The 21399-nt window shown below is 42.7% G+C and overlaps 1 long non-coding RNA gene across 1 annotated transcript in view; it reads left to right on the top strand.

Moving 5' to 3' along the window:
* Window positions 1-17401, top strand: part of LOC147011964 (uncharacterized) — a 32817-nt gene extending 15416 nt beyond the window's left edge. The window contains exon 3 of the long non-coding RNA XR_015051710.1: window positions 15830-17401. This is a non-coding gene — a long non-coding RNA (uncharacterized LOC147011964). The remainder of the gene's footprint in view (window positions 1-15829) is intronic.
* The last annotated feature ends 3998 nt before the right edge of the window (window positions 17402-21399 follow it).

The following is a 21399-nucleotide window of genomic DNA, read 5'->3' on the forward strand; positions in this document are numbered from 1 at the left end:
GCTGCAATGTTGCCATGGCTGATGAACTATGATCACATAAATGATGTAAATGGGACTACGTGTGCTGGGATGATATGAACTAGCCGTCTGAGACTGTTGCTCTTGCAATTTCTCTCTGAAAATGTTGCGGTCATTTCGATGATAGCTGGAACATCTCAGAAACGAAAATATTATCGCTGGATACCATCACGAAGACACTGCCACAGAAGTCCATGCTTTGAACAGTTGTGATTCCACCTGATTCTTCTGAGGTCACGGTTAGAAGTCTTGCTGGAAAACTTTCCAAGAACATCCCGACCTTGTCAAGTGTATTGGTCGTGATGGAGCACTCGCTCAGCTTGAGAAGTTTTTGTGTTACCTCTATTGCGTTCCCCATGCAGCAACCATCGATCAAGCTTGATTTTTGCTTTTGGAAAGAACCCAAAAGGGACTGCACATGTTACCACCGACAAGAGATTTGTTGGAACTGCGTGTTGCACATGCAAAGTTACAGGTAAAGATATGCTTTCAGGCAGACCAATTGACAATGATATGCTGAATTGTCAGTGATAATAAGAGTGATTAGAATAGTGGAACTGCATCATGTGTTCCTCAGCTGAAGATAACTGGGATTTTTAGCTTCTCCACCGAAGGTGAAGGGGGTTATGTTTTCATCCCTTTCTGTTTGTTAGTTGCAAGATCAAAGATTTTTCAAGTCTATTGGTTTGTCGATTTTGTTATTCTGTCTGTTTGTCTTTTGTCTGTTGGGTCGACGAAATAGGTGTTGGGTCACCGAAATTCGTGACCCTTATTGTCAGTAATTCTGTCTGTTTGTTTGGATGTTTGTTCGTTTGTCATCAGCATAATTGGTAGTAAACTTGGGTGGATTTTTACCAAACTCGGGTGGTAGGTACATCTTATGACCTTGTGCTTTGGAAATTGTGATGGTTGCTAGGGACGCTTTGGTTCCCTAGCAACAACCAAAAAACCTTCAAAATCGGTACCGTTCACGCGAAATCAATTCCGAAAGCCATTATCCCACGTAGGGTTATGAAATTTGGCACGAATGATCTACAGGTGATGCTCTATCAAATATATTCCGGTTTTTGTGATATATGGAATACTTTACCCGCAGCGCCCCCTACAATTAGGGTATGCGCAAAAATTGGCGAAAATTTAAGGCCCCCTAGTGACCAGGTGAGTGCATCCATACGAATGACACTTTGCAGGTTCATGGTACTCAATGAGTACTACAACTTTGCCTCAGGACATATTGACCGATTTCGCTTAGGTCAGGGGTCAAAGGTCAATTGGTGCAAAAATCGATAATATGCGAGAGCTGGAGGTGCCTTCGCGCCAAATGCCACTCCTCCGAGGGTTATGGTCGGATGGTCATGAAAATTCACACTAATCGTCTGGAATACATTGTGCACAAACGATCGAGCCGGATTTTTGATTTCGATCTTTGTTCACCCACAGCACCCCCTCGAACTTTGGGGATTTCCGATTTCAAACCGCATTTTCGGTACTTTTCATTCAAATGGATACCCAGAAGTTATCAGTATATGGAACTGGATGAGATTTGATTTGCATAATCTTAAGGTGATTCCCTATCCGCTATATGACATCCATTTTGCTCTATATCTTATAGTTTCCATGCTCGGCGACCCATCGCCACCTACCGGCTTGTCTGTCTGTTTGTTTGTCGCCTACAGGTCACAATATTAAATATATCTTCATGAAACTTCACCATATGGTAGAGTTTGTCATAAGGAAGAAGCCTATTGTTTTTGAGGTCAAAGGTCAACAACGAAGGTGAGATTTCTAAAATCCTCAGTTTTCGTCGGATTGACTTGAAATTTGAAGAGGATTTATATTTCAGGTCACTGAATTGAATGAGCCAATTATTTTTGAGATCAACATGCAGCAAAAGGTCAATGTCGTCGCAAGGTCAACAACTAAGGTGATATTTCTAAAATCCTCAATTTTCATCCGATTCACTTGAAATTTGAAGAGGATTTGCATATTTGGTCATTGAATTCAACTACCAATTATTTTTGAGGTGAAATTTGTTTTCTGGATGGATTGTGTTGTGGATGTTGTGGATGGATCCGGATGAAATTTTGTGGACAGGTTGGGTGTGTGACAAGGATCAACTGATTATATTTTGGTGATGATCGGGATCTGGATCTGACTACTGGGATTTTAAAGTGATTCTTCGCCATTAGGAGATCGGGCTAAAACGATATATAGCACGATATCTCAAAAAGTTATTGGGCTCAATATGTTCTCGTGGATCAGGCATTACGGGGCAGAAGTATGCGCTCTACCGAGTGCCCTTCTAGTTTAACCTGTGGACATGATTTGGTAATCTTGCATGACTTTTTATTTCTTTATTGCAATCACAACATTCGAGCATTTCATGAGAAATTATGCTTCTTTGTTCATCAAACCAGCATTCATTGCTATTTCACTATTCTGCTTAATCATCATCGTCGTCGTCGTCGTCGTCGTCGTCGCATCTGCTCTGAGTCTGGGAGGTCAGCGGTCTTTTGGTACGAGTCGTACCAAAGACATTAATAAATTGCCCGTGGGGGACTGTTGATTATTTCCTAAACATGTGGAGGGGAAGGGGTCATGCCCCCCCCCCTTCCTGAAGTGGTATGGCTATGGGGAGCACAACTTAATTTAACTGCATGGTCCTTATGTTTCATGAAGAGTTTGGCCTGCATATAGCTGTTGGTTTCTGAGAAGATTTAAAAATAAAACTGAATTTGAGGTGAACCCCCCCCCCCTCTTATCAGCCTTTTATAGGGGGGCAGATCTGAATAGGGAGTACAACCCCATGAGATCTTACTGTTCTGATGTATAGTATCAAATTTGGTCTAAATCAGTCATGTAGTTTGTGAGGAAAACGTGTTTTAGTGAATATGAGGGATTAGGAGAGGGAAGTTGCGACCCCTTTTCCAGGGACGATACAGCAATGGGTAGCACAACTTAAGGTTGGGGCATGGCCATATGATGCTGCATACCAGTTTGGTCTGGATCCGGTTGTTGGTTTATGAAAAGAAGATTTTTGAATGAAATACCAATATTTGGAGCAAAACCCCCTTTAATCCCTTTTAAATGGGGAGCACAACCCCATGGAACCTTACTGTCCTGATGTATAGTACCAAATTTTATCCATATTGCTCAGGTAGTTGTGGAGATGTTTTAGTGAAAATGATGTATTCTGGGAGGGACCTGTGGCCCCCTTCCTGGGTAGGATACAGCCATGAGGAGCACAACTTAAGGTTAGGACATGGTCCAGATGTATCAACTTTATAAGGCAAGAACACAGATCTTCACGACATCTTCTTTTTCTAAACAAAGCACTAAAAATTATTTGAATTAAACAGTAATGTACAAACAAGAACAGTGTTCCGGTTCTGCGAAACCGGCACTCCCCCGAGGCAGGGGCACAGAACATATAGCGGTTCCCAAGACAGTTATTTCATTAGCATTCATTTTAGATAGCTCTTCCCTTAGGTGTCGTGGGTTTATGTGACAATATGCATTGTGTGGGCTTTATGTAGTTTTTCTTTCCATTTTTTACCCATTTTTCATTCTTTACATTATTTTACTTTGCTGCACACACAAACTTCTCCTTCCTTCATGCATGCATGCACACCAAGGACCAGAGCAACAGGGGCAAATCATTTGCATATGTGCGCCATTTCCCATTCAAATCACACACCATTATCCCACAGATGTTACACCTCAGATTTCACCAGCCTCGAATCCCAACATTGCAGCATTTCATACACCACCACAATGACTTTATAAGAATCGCCATACCATTGAACCACAACGCAAGCTCGCTTACCTTCACCATTAACAACCACAACGAATGACCAACGATCTCCATCATGAATCACCACACTACTACTACTACACTACAACACTGCTGCCATTGCTCAACAACCATTACCACTGATGTTCACCACCTTGTTGTTTGAATTCAGTTACCTGATCTGCAAATCCTGTTCAAATTTCAAGTCAATCGGATGAAAACTGAGGTTTTTAGAAATGTCACCTAAGATGTTGACCACAAAAATAATTGGTGGTTGAATTCTGTGAGTTGGTAAGAAAATCCTGTTCAAATTTCAAGTCAATCATATGAAAATTGTAAATTTTAGAAATACGGCCTTTGTTGACCTCTCGTCACCTGTCACAGAGTCGGTACCTGCAATCTCCAAAAGTTTCAGAATGATCGGTTGAGTGGTTTGGGCTGTAGGTGAGCGGACAGAGAAACAAACAAATGACAAATCACTCATAGAGCGACACTTGGCAAAACAGAACAAAGTGGAACGGCAATCAGTAGAGCACACACCTCTGCCAGGCTGAACAGTTTACGCTTTATATCCCACTGATAAGCTGGATCTGAACCAAAAACGAATCGGCTTGTTCTTGTCACCTAACCAACTCATCCACCAAGTTTTGTCATAACTCGTCCACAACTTTCTGAGATATCATGATATATCTATAGTTTTTGGCCCTATCTCTCAATTTTAGAAAGTAGGCTGAGGTTGACCTTTTGACCTCAAAAATAATTGGTGGTTGAATAAAGTTTGCTGATTTGAAAATCCTTTTCAAATTTCAAGTCAATCAGATGAAAATTGATGATTTTAGAAATTCCAGCTTATGTTGACCTTTTGGCCTAGGTTGACCTCAAAAATAGTTGGTGGGTGAACTCAGTGACCTGATATTCAACTCCTCTTCAAATTTAAAGTCAATTGGATTAAAATTGAGCATTTTAGAAATTGCACTGTAGATGTTGACCTTTTGGAATATGTTGACCTCAAAAATAATGGGTAGTTGAATTCAATGACCAAATGTGCAAATCCTCTTCATATTTCAAGTCAATCAGATGAAAATTGCAATTCTAGAAATTTGGCCTAATTGGTGGTTGAATTCAGTGACCTGATATGCAAATCCTGTTTAAAAAATTGAGGATTTTAGAAATTGCACCGAAGCTGTTGATTGTTCACCGATGTTGACCTTTTGGCCTAACAGCTTACGAAATCGTCAACTTGACCTCTGACCTTGTCTAATAAAAGCTGAGTCTTGAGAAGGTAGCGACGCAAACCAGAAGTTTCTACGATGATTCTGTACCAAACCATCAAAAATCGAATGTTTGACCTCACTGTGACCTTGACCTTTGACCGATTTTGACCAAAATCTAATCAGCGCTAGCCATCACCCTCCTGAATTAGGTGGTGTAATTTGACATTGGAAGCTTCTTCCGTTCTCGAGTTATAATTTTATTTTTGATGTTTGATCTCACTGTGACCTTGACCTTTGACCGATTTTGACCAAAATCTAATCAGCGCTAGCCATCACCCTCCTGAATCAGGTGGTGTAATTTGACATTGGAAGCTTCTTCCGTTCTCGAGTTATCATTTTTTGGATGTTTGACCACACTGTGACCTTGACCTTTGACCGATTTTGACCAAAATCTAATCAGCGCTAGCCACCACCCTCCTGAATCACGAGGTGTAATTTGACATTGGTAGCTTCTTCCGTTCTCGAGTTATTGTGCCTACAAACAAACAAACAAACAAATAAACCAATGTCACCCGCAGAGTGACCCGTATCTTGCCAAAAGGTGACCACGTGTGACTTCTTTAAGGTCACACGGAGGTGAACAGAGCTGCTATCCACCAGGAGCGACTCCTTGAGGAATATCTGACTACGAGAGATTCCGATGAGAATCTTTCTACAGAGTAACCATGAAAAATATGTTTGCCTCATAACATCACCAAATGACGTCATAATGTCTCAAGCTTGACATATCTGGAAAGCACTCATCGAGGTGTTCAATTTGCGTTACTACACGATATGGTTCCTAAAACTTGAAAATTTGACCTTGGGGTCAAATATGTTTGACCTCAGGCGCTAACCATGAAGGTCAAGGCCAATCGCCACCAAAAACTAATCAGCTGAGTGCCAGACCATGAACTATATTCCCATAAAGTTTGGAGATGATTAGATTAAAACTCAAAAAATAAAGGTTTCGTCGACTCCCCTGATTTGCGACAAAGTGACCTTGACCTTTGACCCTGACCTTCAAAATTTTATGCGCTGAAAGGGACCTCTATAGGCCTCTGATATGCGAAGTTACAAAAATTTCCAATGATAACTGTGCTCTGCAGAGTGATTTATACGTGATTACAAACAAACAAACAAACAAAAAAATATATATATAAATAAAATAAAAAAACATACAAGCTGACTAACATATCTTCTAAAAACTTCGTTTTGGCAAGATAACAAACAGAAACGGAAGTCATCAATATACTTACGAAATCTTTAGATTTCGTAAGTAACAAACACACAAACAAACGCACAAATAAGCAGTCATAGACTGGTACTTACGAAATCGTCAACTTGACCTCTGACCTTGTCTAATAAAAGCTGTCTCTCGAGAAGGTAGCGACGCAAACCAGAAGTTTCTACGATGATTCTGCACCAAACCATCAAAAATCGAATGTTTTGGATGTTTGACCTCACTGTGACCTTGACCTTTGACCGATTTTGACCAAAATCTAATCAGCGCTCGCCACCACCCTCCTGAATCACGTGGTGTAATTTGACATTGGAAGCTTCTTCCGTTCTCGAGTTATCATTTTTTGGATGTTTGACCTCACTGTGACCTTGACCTTTGATCGAATTTGACCAAAATCTAATCAGCGCTAGCCATCACCCTCCTGAATCACGTGGTGCAATTTGACATTGGTGTCTTCTTCCGTTCACGAGTTATCTTGCCGACAAACAAACAAACAAACAGAAACGGAAGTCATCAATATACTTCTGAAATGTTTATATTTCGTAAGTAATAAACACACAAACAAGCAGTCATAGACTGGTACTTACGAAATCGTCAACTTGACCTCTGACCTTGTCTAATAAAAGCTGTCTCTTGAGAAGGTAGCGACACAAACCAAAAGTTTCTACGATGATTCTGTACCAAACCATCAAAAATCGAATGTTTTGGATGTTGACCTCAATGTGACCTTGACCTTTGACCGATTTTGACCAAAATCTAATCAGCGCTAGCCACCACTCTCCTGAATCACGTGGTGTAATTTGACATTGGAAGCTTCTTCCGTTCTCGAGTTCTCATTTTTTGGATGTGTGACCTCACTGTGACCTTGACCTTTGACCGATTTTGACCAAAATCTAATCAGCACTAGCCATCAGCCTCCTGAATCACGTGGTGTAATTTGACATTGGTCGCTTCTTCCGTTCTCGAGTTATCTGTCCCAAACCATCAAAAATCGAATATTTGACCTCACCGTGACCTTGACCTTTGACCGATTTTGACCAAAATCTAATCAGCACTAGCCATCACCCTCCTGAATCACGTGGTGTAATTTGACATTGGTGTCTTCTTCTGTTCACGAGTTATCTTGCCGACAAACAAACAAACAAACAGAAACGGAAGTCATCAATATACTTCTGAAATGTTTATATTTCGTAAGTAATAAACACACAAACAAGCAGTCATAGACTGGTACTTACGAAATCGTCAACTTGACCTCTGACCTTGTCTAATAAAAGCTGTCTCTTGAGAAGGTAGCGACACAAACCAAAAGTTTCTACGATGATTCTGTACCAAACCATCAAAAATCGAATGTTTTGGATGTTGACCTCAATGTGACCTTGACCTTTGACCGATTTTGACCAAAATCTAATCAGCGCTAGCCACCACTCTCCTGAATCACGTGGTGTAATTTGACATTGGAAGCTTCTTCCGTTCTCGAGTTCTCATTTTTTGGATGTGTGACCTCACTGTGACCTTGACCTTTGACCGATTTTGACCAAAATCTAATCAGCACTAGCCATCAGCCTCCTGAATCACGTGGTGTAATTTGACATTGGTCGCTTCTTCCGTTCTCGAGTTATCTGTCCCAAACCATCAAAAATCGAATATTTGACCTCACCGTGACCTTGACCTTTGACCGATTTTGACCAAAATCTAATCAGCACTAGCCATCACCCTCCTGAATCACGTGGTGTAATTTGACATTGGTAGCTTCTTCTGTTCTCGAGTTATCGTGCCTACAAACAAACAAACAAACAAACAAGCAGTCATAGACTGGTACTTACGAAATCGTCAACTTGACCTCTGACCTTGTCTAATAAAAGCTGTCTCTAGAGAAGGTAGCGAGGCAAACCAGAAGTTTCTACGATGATTCTGTTCAAAACCATCAAAAATCGAATGTTTGACCTTACTGTGACCTTGACCGTTGACCGATTTTGACCAAAATCTAATCAGCGCTAGCCATCACCCTCCTGAATCACGTGGTGTAATTTGACATTGGTAGCTTCTTCTGTTCTCGAGTTATCTGTACCAAACCATCAAAAATCGAATATTTGACCTCACTGTGACCTTGACCTTTGACCGATTTTGACCAAAATCTAATCAGCACTAGCCATCACCCTCCTGAATCACGTGGTGTAATTTGACATTGGTAGCTTCATCCGTTCTCGAGTTATCGTGCCTACAAACAAACAAACAAACAGAAACGGAAGTCATCAATATACTTACGAAATCTTTAAATTTCGTAAGTAACAAACAAACTACAAACAAATAAACTAATGTCACCCACAGGGTGACCCGTATCTTGCCAAAAGGTGACCACGTGTGACTTCTTTAAGGTCACACTGAGGTGAACAGAGCTGCTATCCACCAGGAGCGACTCCTTGAGGAATATCTGCCTACGAGAGATTCCGATGAGAATCGTTCTACAGAGTAACCATGAAAAATATGCATTTGCCTCATAACGTCACCAAATGACGTCATAATGTCTCAAGCTTGACATATCTAGAAAGCACTCATCGAGGTGTTCAATTTGAGGCACAACACGATATGGTTCCTAAAACTTGAAAATTTGACCTTGGGGTCAAATATGTTTGACCTTCGGCGCTAACCATGAAGGTCAAGGCCAATCGCCACCAAAAATTAATTAGCTGAGCGCCAGACCATGAACTATATTCCCATGAAGTTTGAAGATGATCCGATCAAAATTACTCAAAAAATAAGGGTTTCGTCGACTCCCCTGATTTGCGACAAAGTGACCTTGACCTTTGACCTTGACCTTCAAAATTTTGTGCACTGAAAGGGACCTCTATAGGCCTCTGATATGCGAAGTTACAAAGATTTCCAATGATAAATGTGCTCTGCAGAATTTTTTATACGTGATTACAGACAAACAAACAAACAAACAACAACAAAAAAAAAAACGTACAAACTGACTAACATATCTTGCAAAAACTTCGTTTTGGCAAGATAACAAACAAACAAACAGAAACGGAAGGCATCAATATACTTACGAAATCTTTAGATTTCGTAAGTAACAAACACACAAACAGAGGACAGACGTCATCAATATACTTACAAAATCTTTAGATTTCATAAGTAACAAACAGAACAGATCAACATCCTTGACAAATTCTTTTTTTTTCTTCTAAGTGACAAACAGACAGAAGGGTGAAAACATAACCTACGCCCACCTATGGTGGACGGAGGTAAAAATGGCGACCCACCCAAAACGCATGCACAAATTTCCCTCCATGTTTTATTTATCCTTCTTACCGTTTCTCCCTTTTTATAGAGCACATTGAAATAATATTACAACATTTGCTGGTGATCTGATAAAATCAATAAATGTGATAATTCAGATAATTTTACCATACAGAAGAACAATTGTAACGATATGGTGCTTGTCCACATAAAGCGAGTGTTCTCAATTTGGTGGAGAAAGACGTTTCATTTGGATTTCTATAGTGACCTTTAAAAAACATTATAAAAACTATATCAGAAGCAGTCAAGAAGAACAGTTGTGAGCAAAGTGAAAGTGACAAGGCAGCAGATAATTAAAGCATTGCCTGTGAGGTCCTTTTGGCATCGCATTGTGTTGACATCTCACTTCGACCTGTGAACAAGCTCGTGTGTGACCCGGGGTCACATGCCACGTCTTAATGACCGAGCTTGCTGTAACCTTGGTGTAAGAGTAACCAAACAGAAATTTCAATTACAGTGGAGCCAACTAACTAATCCTATCGAAGGTGATTGTCAACATTTTGCAGGAACCAAATAGGCAAGAGGAACCACAAGGACAAATTATGTAAAACATGAGCTCGAAATTTATTGCACACAATTTAAAATCGGTTTGTCCATGGAGAATTATTCAGGTAACAATATTGACATATAGAAATATTTTAACACAACTCGCGAAGAACCATTCCTTGTAACTCGAGGCAGGCCAGGCCAACCTAAAATTTCAGAGCCTATAAATATATTTTGCTTTGTGTTTCTCGTCTTATTCGATTCTTAACGAGCGAGAGATATTTATTAAGAAACATATTTGGAGTATTTTTGGATTTCTTAAGCCCTTGAAAGTATCTGATTGACCTCTGTAAAATCTTTGAGCCCTCCCTAAAAAAATCTGCCTTCAGTTACAGCCACAGGGAATTTGCATCTCTCCCCCCACCCCCCCCCCACCACTCCCCACTCTGAACCTAAAGTGTTATGAAATTAATTTACCCATAAAACCCTCACGTGCACACCCTTGGTACAATCACCCGTTTTCAACTCGTAACTATCCGTGTAGTGGTTCAGATTATTCAGATCGAATCAGGTTCAGATCAAATAATCTATGAGTTTCAACTCATAACTATCCATGTAGTGGTTCAGGAGTGCATACAAGTCAAACAAGAAAACTCTTGTCAAATTATATATAGTTACGGTTGTGGAAATTCACATTACACCATAAAGGGTCCTCAGGTGAGATATATTGGTAAGTCCATGTGTGGTTAGCCCAAACCCATTGTTTAGAGGGAATATATGTGATCCATTCGGGCTGCGATTCTTCAGTGAGCCGTTTTTCTTTTGCTGTCGTTATTTTCGTGCAAGAACAACCACAAACATCGCCACAACCAACATCTCAACGATCACGCCATTCACTACACGACGCCAACAATCACGCCATTCACACCACGACGCCACCTTCCACAACTACGCTACCACCATCTTCGCCACTCGCCATTCAACGAGCACCGTGCGGTCACGATCTCCACGGGACGGATGAAAGGAGCGGAGTAGCAGCAGCAACCAGGGTGCGACGGGGCATCTCCCGCCCAAAACTTCCGCTTAAATATCTCCCGCCAAGATCTCCCGCCCAAAACGCCCGCGCAAATATCTCCCGCCCGAATCTTCCTTCCCTCGTCGAACGGCACGTGGAGAAGAAAACCAACAACGCCTGTGGGGTTTTCCCTCCATTTTTCCCACGCTTGGTGAGAAAGTGGGAGGGGGTGGCGTGTCCTCTCCCGATTGGCGGATGCGCGGTGTGATGCGGCCGGGGGAGAGGAACGCCCCCCCTTCGAGGAATTTTCTGGAAGCGTCTCGAAGGAAGGAGGAGCCAAGAACGGTGCGGGGCGCGGGGCGGAGCGAAGGGCGGAGCTCGACCCTACAAAAGGCGTGGGCATGAAGAGTCGGTCGGTTGTCCCTGGTCGGTTGTCCCTGTTCCCTTGTCCCTGAAGGAGAATTGTCGAGGGTCCCTGTTCCCTTGTCCCTGAAGGGGAATTGTCGAGAGTTGTGGTGATTGTTCCTGGTCGGAGGTTCTGTTCGTTCGTCCCTGTCGGGGCGGATGACACGTGCAGGCACGAGGCACGAGCCCAGTGGACCATGCCGGAGGGACTCGGAGTTACGGTCGACAAGGGCTCGACACGCTCAGGGAAGTCGCGACTTCCATTTCTTTTGGGTTCTGTGTAAACGTGTGTGTGTGGCGCCAGTCTGGTGAAGTAGAACTGTTATAAGTGTTGCCGTGTGAATTGCATTATTCGGTCGTAGATCTGCGTGTGTCTCTTCGCTTGCTTTTATTGTGTTTTCTTGCTTGACTGTGATATACGTGCCTTCCGTGCTGCCGTGTGGCGCGGAATAAATGTGCTGGTCCAATTGTTCCCCGTTTCGCTGCGTCCTTTCCTTTGTTTGAATCTCCATCTTGCATCATGTAAGGGATTAATAGTGGGTTTAAAACACCCGGTAAATAATCTGAACCGTCAAGGTCGACGATAACTCCGGTCGGTTATCCCTGAAGTACAGAACGAGCCGCTTAAGCGGTTCGTGTCCGGAGTCAACTTGTGGCGTGGTACAACTCCTCGGTACGCTATCCGCGCGGGTACTTAGGTAAATCGACCATTAGGTAATCGGACCCTATTTTGCGTGGGTAGAATGCGAACTGAGTTGTGGTGAGGTTGAACCCCCACCCGTGACTAGCTCCCGGCGTTGTTCCAAGAGGGTCACGACTGAATTGTCCGTTCCGGTGGGCGACGCTGTCGCCATTCAAGTCAAGCGGCCGATCGCACGCCGGTCGGGCCAGAATTCGCAACAATATATACTAGCAGAGTTCCAAGCCTGGTGTTGGCTTCGTGGTTAGGGTGGTGGGTATGGGATCTTAGGGTCCAGAGTTCAAGTCCCGTTGGCCACTCAATTAACACCAGGTGGGGTTGACTCAGCCTGTCATCCTTCTGAGGTTGGTGAAATAAGTACCAGTGTAAACTAAATAAACTAAATAACCTGGGTTATGTGCATGAAGCAAAAACATACCTACTAATAATAATTCAAAACACCTCGCTGTGCAGGAAAATGTGGGGACAGGAACACTGTCCTGTAAAAATGGGGGAGACTTGTAATACTGTAAAAGCAGTTCCCCACCTGGACGTGGTGCTACACGATACACATTTACATCGAGAACTTGCGTCCCACCCCCTCTGCCCAAGACCACCGGCAAAGATAAAAACACCCGTACACATTAAACGGGGTCATGCTGATCCTATGTAGGACATTTTGGATGTAATCGGCCCAGAACTGTCGGAGGAGTCGCGTGACAAACACACCCAAACACACACACACAAACACCGGTCCGTGAAGTATAGTGAGGATTGTGACGGTTCTGCAAAGTCATCATCCCCAAAGGAAATTGCTTTCTTCTCAAGAGAAACCTGCCTAAAGCCTACACAACACATATTGACCTATAAACTCACTAGACATAAGGGGAAGGACGATCTGGAATGAATACGAATGACATAACTATCTCAGGAACCACTATATGTTGCGTGTCATTGTCTTGGGGGATGACTGTCACAGAACCGTCCCAATATTATGGTATTGCTACACATTAGCAAGGCTATAAACAATTTTTATGTTCAAATTATTTTAAAGTTTCTTCTGAGTACGGGGTTTCTGGAAAGAACTAAGAGGGATGATGGAAGGGAAAATAGCGGCAATACCCCTGGGCGCTCACCTCGTAGCGACTGGATATCATGACCAGGGAACCACTGGTAGGCATGGATGACCCACAAAATATGTAACGGAGAAGAAAGTAAATACCGATGGATTTTCTTTTCAATGCTGGGAACGATTTCTTTTGTTTATATTTTAATGCCGTGAACAAACTTTGGTTTGTACCAGATGATGAAGGTTATGGTAAGTTTCATCAAAATCGTGTGTGTAGTTTCAGAGAAGTTGCAAGTGTTTACGGATGGACGGACGGACTGAAGGACGACGCGCCATCCCATAAGCTCACCGCAACTACATTCCATGTGAGCTAAAAATCGGTTCATCACAAATCCGTCATGTTGAGCACAAGCATCCTCTGGCCAAACTTTCTTACAACTGCTGAGCTCGTCTCAAGGGGTCATGGCTCTGCCCACAACAACTTGCAAATTCCCAGGATCCCAAAGAGATGGGAACAACACCCTCATATTCTCAAACTCCACATTCTCGCTCCTGGAGCACATCATTAGCTCCTTTCCCATCATCTCCCAGCACCAAGACAAGACACGCACTCTTGGTCCGTCGACTACGCAGCCACGTCCACTCATTCTGAGCCCTCGTCTCCTTTTTCTCACAAATCCACCCAAACACAGGAATGGGTTGTACCTAGTTGGCGATGGTCAATGGGACATCTCCACTTCACTCTCGCCGCCTACTCTTCCTGATGTGTGGAATCACCTTTGGGGGGGCCAAGACATGTCATTCCTAAAGAAATCTAGTCCACACTCTCCCATACCTACTGATCTGGTTCCAGCATACGGTTCTGATTCGTGATACGTTGAGTTGCTGATGTAATCATGCCCTCCCAATACCCTCATTAGGTTTGTTGAGAAACCAAGCTGTTAGTTGACTGTTCACCTCAGTTGACCTTTTGGCCGATGTTGACCTCAAAAAAAATATAGGTGGTTTAATTCATTGAGCTGATATGAAAATCCTGAGAAAAACCAAAATACACCTATTTTAAATGAATATACATTCCTGATTTCTTCCATTAAAGAGAATACACCACATTGCCCACAATGCTGCTCTACGTCGCTCACCACACGAGCACTCACAACAGGAGCTTTGCAGTTTGTCCTTTCAAACTTTTGCTTTCCTTTCTTCATGAAACTCCAATTTGACAAAGCTTAGACAAGCACTCAAGCTTCCGCCGTCATTTCCCTTTGAAAATGTCATCCTTTGGGAAATTTGAACACTTGCTTTTATTGCATCGAGTTGTTTTTAGCTTGATTGTACGAAATGGTCATGTTTATGGCTCTCATGGCCTGGCCTGGTAGGATGGTGTAGGCCTCTGAGCTTTCCACCCTGGGATTGAATTTTGACCCGGTTGTAAAACTCCTACGGGGGGGGGGGGGTTTCGTACGCAGAGCGACTCATTGACGTGTGCACCCCAGATGGAAGTTAAGCTGGCCGTCCAATATGCTGACATTATTCAGTGGACATTAAAAATCTCTTTCCCAAAGTGTAGGCCACAAATTCCAAATTCCTGCCCCGACTACCGCTGGGAAGGCTAAGGCAAACTACGCAATGTAATTTAATGAACTGGGTGTTTTGTCTGCATTTTGGTAGAAATCCAATATCTCTCAAAGAGATGAGGCCATTGTTTGCTGGTGCATCAGCTAAGTTGATGGTTGTGGATAATAATACGTCGGCATTATGGGCCAAACAACCTCCTCTCGTGTCCAAGTTTCATGATATGAGTGAAGAAACCTCCCAACATATTATGTCAATCAGAAAATTGTGGAATCAGAGTCCAGCTATGAGCTGGGGGAGGGTTCTTATGTTGTTTTTTTTTTTTGAAACTCCACTGCTATCTCCTTTCATTGTTTCGTTCTACTCGTGCCTGGTCATCTCGTCATGAAATATCTTCAGCCCTGTAGCAAATTGTTGAATGTCAACTTCATGCAGGCTTGCCCACATAGGGGTGATTTCACCTGTAATACGGTGTGTGACGCATGATTTTATATCTTGGGGCCCGCTGGTTACAGAACTAAGGAGCTTGAGAATCTGGTTATTGTTTTTTTTTTTTAAATACAGAAGACCACGGGGTGGGATGGAGTTTGTGACCAATCACGTGAATCCTTCCTTGGAAACAAAGATGGTGTCCAAAAACAACCGAGTCTAATTTAACAAGAAAATCAACTTCTGTTTTTTGAGATTATGAAGTGAATGTAGTTTCAAAAATGTGATATTTGAAGGTGTCTTGTGGTTCCTTTCAACTATAGGTGTTACTGCCTAGAAGCATGAACAGTCACAAGCAATTCTACTTTTGATCAATAATATACGAGGCGTGTCTACCTGTCGCTTCGTTGATCGGTTTAATCAAAAGACGGCATGTTGCACGTCACAAACATAATTGCATGTCCACCTGTGAGTCTCAATGAGGATTTAAAATTAAGTGAAACACACAAAAAGGATCCTCCTTACCATCATTCACTGACCGCTGTTTGTCTGTCTGTTTGTGTGCAGGATATCTCAAAAAAATTGTCGACAGATTCGGATGAAACTTGGTGGATATGTTGGGTGTGTGAGAAGGATGGACTGATTAGATTTTGGTGAAGATCCGAATCCGGATGTGGATACGAGAATTATTTCATTTTTAAAGTGATTCTTCACCATTGAGAGGTAAGGCCAAAAACGATATAGTACTGTGTTGCATGATATTTCAAAAACTCCATTGGGCCCGATATGTTCTCGTGGATCAGGCATTGCATTGTGTTGTGTTTTATTATGTTATTTTATTTTATTATATATTTTATTGTATTATGTCAAACAGCACGTATATCTATCTTAGTGTTATGTTTTCTGGCCTTCTCCACTAACTGTCTTACACAATACATTACATCCACTCAACCTCTTCCACTGCGGAACCCACATTGGGAGTCGAAAAGAACTTTCTCAACGACCTTTTGTAACCTTCTATGGATCATCTCAGCAAACAGCTTTCCCAATCACATCGAGATCTCTCTTCTTTGGAATTGGTATCAACGCTACATCTCTGCACCCCTCTGAGACTTTATCATCATTCCACACTTCCTTGAACAAGTCTAAGATATAATCCGGCACTTAACCATCTCGGGTAGAATACCATTTTGACCTCCAGCTCTCTCTCCTTCCAGGGTCTCCATTGCTTCTGAAAGTAATGGAGACACACACACGCGATACTTCTTCTTTTGGTAATCAAAGGTTATAGAGTTTATATTATTGGTTTCCGGTGTCAGGTTTTTTTACAAAACTGGGATCCTGTTTCAAAAGGATTTCACTTATAGAGACTACTCTCCAAAACAATGCTTCATCATATGTACTTGGGTCTCGACTCTGTCAATGCACCCCCATGGAATATGAGGGGCTGATTCTTCGGTCTAAGGTAACGATTATTAACATTATTAACATTTTGTCAGCATTCTGCGTTGAACCAGGTAAACGTTCTGCTTGGCAAGAATCAGAGTTATCATGCCAAACCTTTAAAAAGGAAACTGTTTCTCACCAGTCACATGACTCCACAACTTTAGTAACTTTTTCATCCGTCTCACACGTGCAAGTGCCGCGTTCACTTGTCATGGGGAAAGTCATAACACCATCTTTTCTTCTTTGCATTTGGTCTTTCACGAGCCATGGCGTGATGTGCATAGTTATAAACTTCCATTGTAATCTTTCACTTGCAGCATGCGGCTGCTTAGTTGTATGATTCCTGGGAGTGCGGCTTATGCATTTGATGCAGTGCCCCCCCCTGTAGGTTCGAGCAAGGAAGTTGTAATTAGTTCAGAGTGCCGGGGATAACGCCATTCAACTGATTGTTGATAATCATTGATTAAACACCATTCAACTGATTCAATTCAACCAATCCAACTGCTTATAATCAGGTCGGGAATCGAACCCACATTAGACAGCTGAGATGTGAGCGCAATCCGCACCACCCTGTTAGGTTCCATCCTAATATTGCGGTCCTCTTTAAACTGGTGCTGTTTGTGGACATCTGAATGGATCTTGTAAGGCTGTTTCATATTAAAACTGGTTGGGGGGAAAAGATCTTGTCATTATTGATGTACAGTATGGCGAGTCATATTGGCTCAGCTGAGAAGGAAAGACATTTTGTGCAGTGGAAAGTGAATCGAGTTTGTTAAATGTCAGCTGCTATATATATATATATATATATATATATATATATATATATATATATATATATATATATATATATATATATATATATATATATATATATATATATATATATATATATATATATATATATAAGTGTTGCCCCAACGCCTCTGAATTTTCGATGTTATGTTTAAATAAATAAAATGAAACTGAAACATCAATGTTCCGAAAATGAACTCGTTCAGCATGTCTGCGTTATTGTAAGGAGAGATCAAATAACCCAAAACCAACCCTCAAAGTTTCAGGAATCCTGGGATTGGGATGTTGGAGCCTTGACAACTCGCACCCTCTCGACTTGCAATCCTTTTGAGTCAGACACGAGTCAGCAGTTTGATGATAAAGACAAGTCAGACCTCGGGCAAGCACTGGACTTCCACACAAACTCCATGCAGTGATAATCAGCTCCATTAAGGGGTTGTACTTATTATTACAAGTCAGTTTAATTAACCATACAATTCGCTAATGTGCATAACAATTCACCAGGGAATACTCCATTCTGCTATATTTATCATCAAAATATCGACCAATTACTGCACCGTCGTTCCAAGAAGGAAGCCACACACACATACACACACACACACACACACACACACACACACACACACACACACACACACACACACACACACACACACACACACACACACACACATACACACACACACACACACATACACACACACACACACACACACACACACATACACACACACACACATACACACACACACACACACATACACACACACACACACACATACACACACACACATACACACACACATACACACACACACACACACACACACACATACAAACACGGATATATTATGTACTGGTAAGTCCTTACAAGAGCTATTTTATTTACAGTTATAACCTTAATTTATCAGCAATTTACTGATTTCCCAACTGCTCGTATCATCTGGGCCCCGTTTTCATTGAGGTTTCGATCCTTTCATCCCAGAACCTCTCCAAACCGTGGATCCACAACCCCGGTCGCAGGTCCACTTCAGTCGATTACTCAACATCAATGGACCCACAACCCCAACGTTGTGTCCAGTCAGTCAACACAACAATGCAATATTTTTATTCAAACTTATTTAATTATGATTTTTATTTGAAGTATAACTACGTCTATCTATAATTCCAGCAATGTCTGTGTGTGTGTCTTTGTGTGTGTGTGTGTGTGTGTGTGTGTGTGTGTGTGTGTGTGTGTGTGTGTGTGTGTGTGTGTGTGTGTGTGTGTGTGTGTGTGTGTGTGTGTGTGTGTGACCGCTGTTTCTCGCCAACCAGTGATCTGATCGAATTGAAACTTGCCAGGTATATTGCTGGGGCCCTGTGGATGTGCCTTTTCAAGGTTTGATATTAATCGGACAAGTGTTTCCCAAGTTATGGCCATTTATTTACCAACCAATGACAAGACACGGTGCTATGACGTCATAGTTTTTTTTTGCACGTACGGCCACGCACGTATGGGCACGCACTAGTATGAATAACTTCAATAATACATCACTTTATATGTTAATATATTAAGCGATAAACACTTTACCTTGTAGACATGTCCATTACACAGCACCTCCATCTAACGATTAACTCATACTGTCATTAACAACCGATTTTAACATGCTGCACTGCGTATTCTAGCAACCACAAATTATTTTAATGCTTATTTATAATGTATTTTATTCAAAAATATTTATTGATTTATTTTTATCGAAGTACTTACATTATTTAATACTACATATATACATATATACATATATACATATATATATATATATATATATATATATATATATATATATATATATATATATATATATTGTTGCGGATTCGCGCCCGCCGGCGTGCGGACGGCCACGTAACTCGAATCGCGGCACGTCGCCCACCGGACGGACAATCCAGTCGTGACCCTCTCGGACTAACGCCGGGAACCAGTCACGGGTGGACCTTTCGGTCTCACCGCGATCGTGCCAATCGGCCCCCGCGTGGGATAGGGTTGCTCGCCAAATTCGACCTACCTAAGTACCCACACGGAGGGTAGACCGGGCGATCGCACCTCGCCGCAGGTCGACTTCGGACACAGGCCACTTTAAGCGACCCGTTCCGTACTATCGGGATAACCGAGCGGTGTTATTCGTCAGCCTCGACGGTTCGATTAATTATCGGGCGTTTTTGCCCACGACCAACCCTTTACGTGAAGCAAGATGGAGATTCAATGAAAGAAAAGACGAAGCGAAGCGGGAAAACAGTTCAACAATAAGCACACTTATTTCGCGATGAACGGAAAGCACACATATACCATTCCACCAAAAGCACATGTAAAAGAAGAAGACAATGCAATATTACACAAAAAGCAAATGCAACAATGCAGATCTATCCGACTACCGGGCACACGGCAACACTTATACAATTTTACTTCACAGACGGCGCCGACAACACATATTCCCAAAGCAAAAGAAAAGAGAACCACCCTCCAGGATGAGGGGGGTAGGCGGGCCTGGGGCCGAGACCGTGTCGGGCCTACCCGTCTGATGATGAGACGCGGAGCGGCGGTGGTGCCTCAACTCCGCGGGCCTCGCGGACAGTGTCTGGTAGGGGGTGGGAAGGGGGCCCCCTTTGTCGCACTATCTCAGCGCGGGGGGAAACAGGAGGGGGTTGCTGATGCTCGGGGGAAGGAGGATTTCACCCTGTCTTGGGTCCCGCGGCGAGCGTCTCCTCCTCCACCTCGGTCGCGTTGCTGGCCTCTCCCTGTGCAGCTCCCGGCACCGACGCGAGCACCCCCCTCGTCCGCCTTCGCCGCCATCACCTCTCCACAGCTCCGTCCTCTTCACTCTGACTAGTACCACTTCTTTCCAGCTCCACTGACGACTCTCTTGAACTCCGCACACTCAACTCTCAACTTCCAACTGAACTGTCTGACGAACGCAGCCGTTTTTATAAGCCCCGTGGCTTCGCTCTTTCACCCTTGACCCTCTGCCTCCGACCCTTCACCTCTCTTGCTGGCTCCCCATTGGCCCGAGGAAAAGTGGGCGTGAATGCTTTTTGATCCATGAATTTGCATATAGCGACCGCCCTCCAACGCCCTGGAGGCGGGGCCAAATCGCCCCTCGCTCACCGATTGGACGGAACAAAAGTGGGCGTGAGTCGTTTTTGATCCGTTTTCTGTGGAAAGTCCGTGATGATTTTGAACACGCTGCTCGGTGCGCGCCCCGCACGAGTCCAGCATCGGCGCCCACGAGTGGCGCGAGATGGTGTGGATGCGATGGTGGCGAGTTGGGACGGTAAAGGTCGTGGCGGTTGTGGTGAAGCGGCGTTGTGGTTGGTGGTTGTTGTTGTGAAGCGGCGTTGTGGTTGGTGGTTGTTGTGTGACGGCTGTTGAGACATGGTTGGTGGTGGTAATAATGGCGGCTGGTCCAAAATTAAGATAGTAAAAGAAAAACGGCTATCCTGAAGAGTCGCAGCCCGCATGAATGACATTTATTCCCTCTAGACAACGGGTTTGGGCCTAACTACACATGTACTTACAGAGATATCTCACCTAAGGGACCTGAATGGTGGTTTGTGAATTTCGTCAACCACAACAATATATATATATATATATATATATATATATATATATATATATATATATATATATATATATATATATATATATATATATACACATATATATATATATATACACATACAGTAGGGAGAACAAGTATTTGATCCACTGCCGATTTTGCAGGTTTTCCCACTTACAAAGCACGTAGAGGTCTGTAATTTTTATCATAGGTACACTTCAACTGTGAAAGACGGAATCTAAAACAAAAATCCTGAAAATCACATTGTATGATTTTTAAATAATTTATTTGCATTTTATTGCATGAAAT

This window comes from Eptatretus burgeri, chromosome 15 (assembly GCF_056783735.1).
Source record: "Eptatretus burgeri isolate ZD-2024b chromosome 15, Ebu_testis_v1, whole genome shotgun sequence".
NCBI classification, from domain to species: Eukaryota; Metazoa; Chordata; class Myxini; order Myxiniformes; family Myxinidae; genus Eptatretus; species Eptatretus burgeri.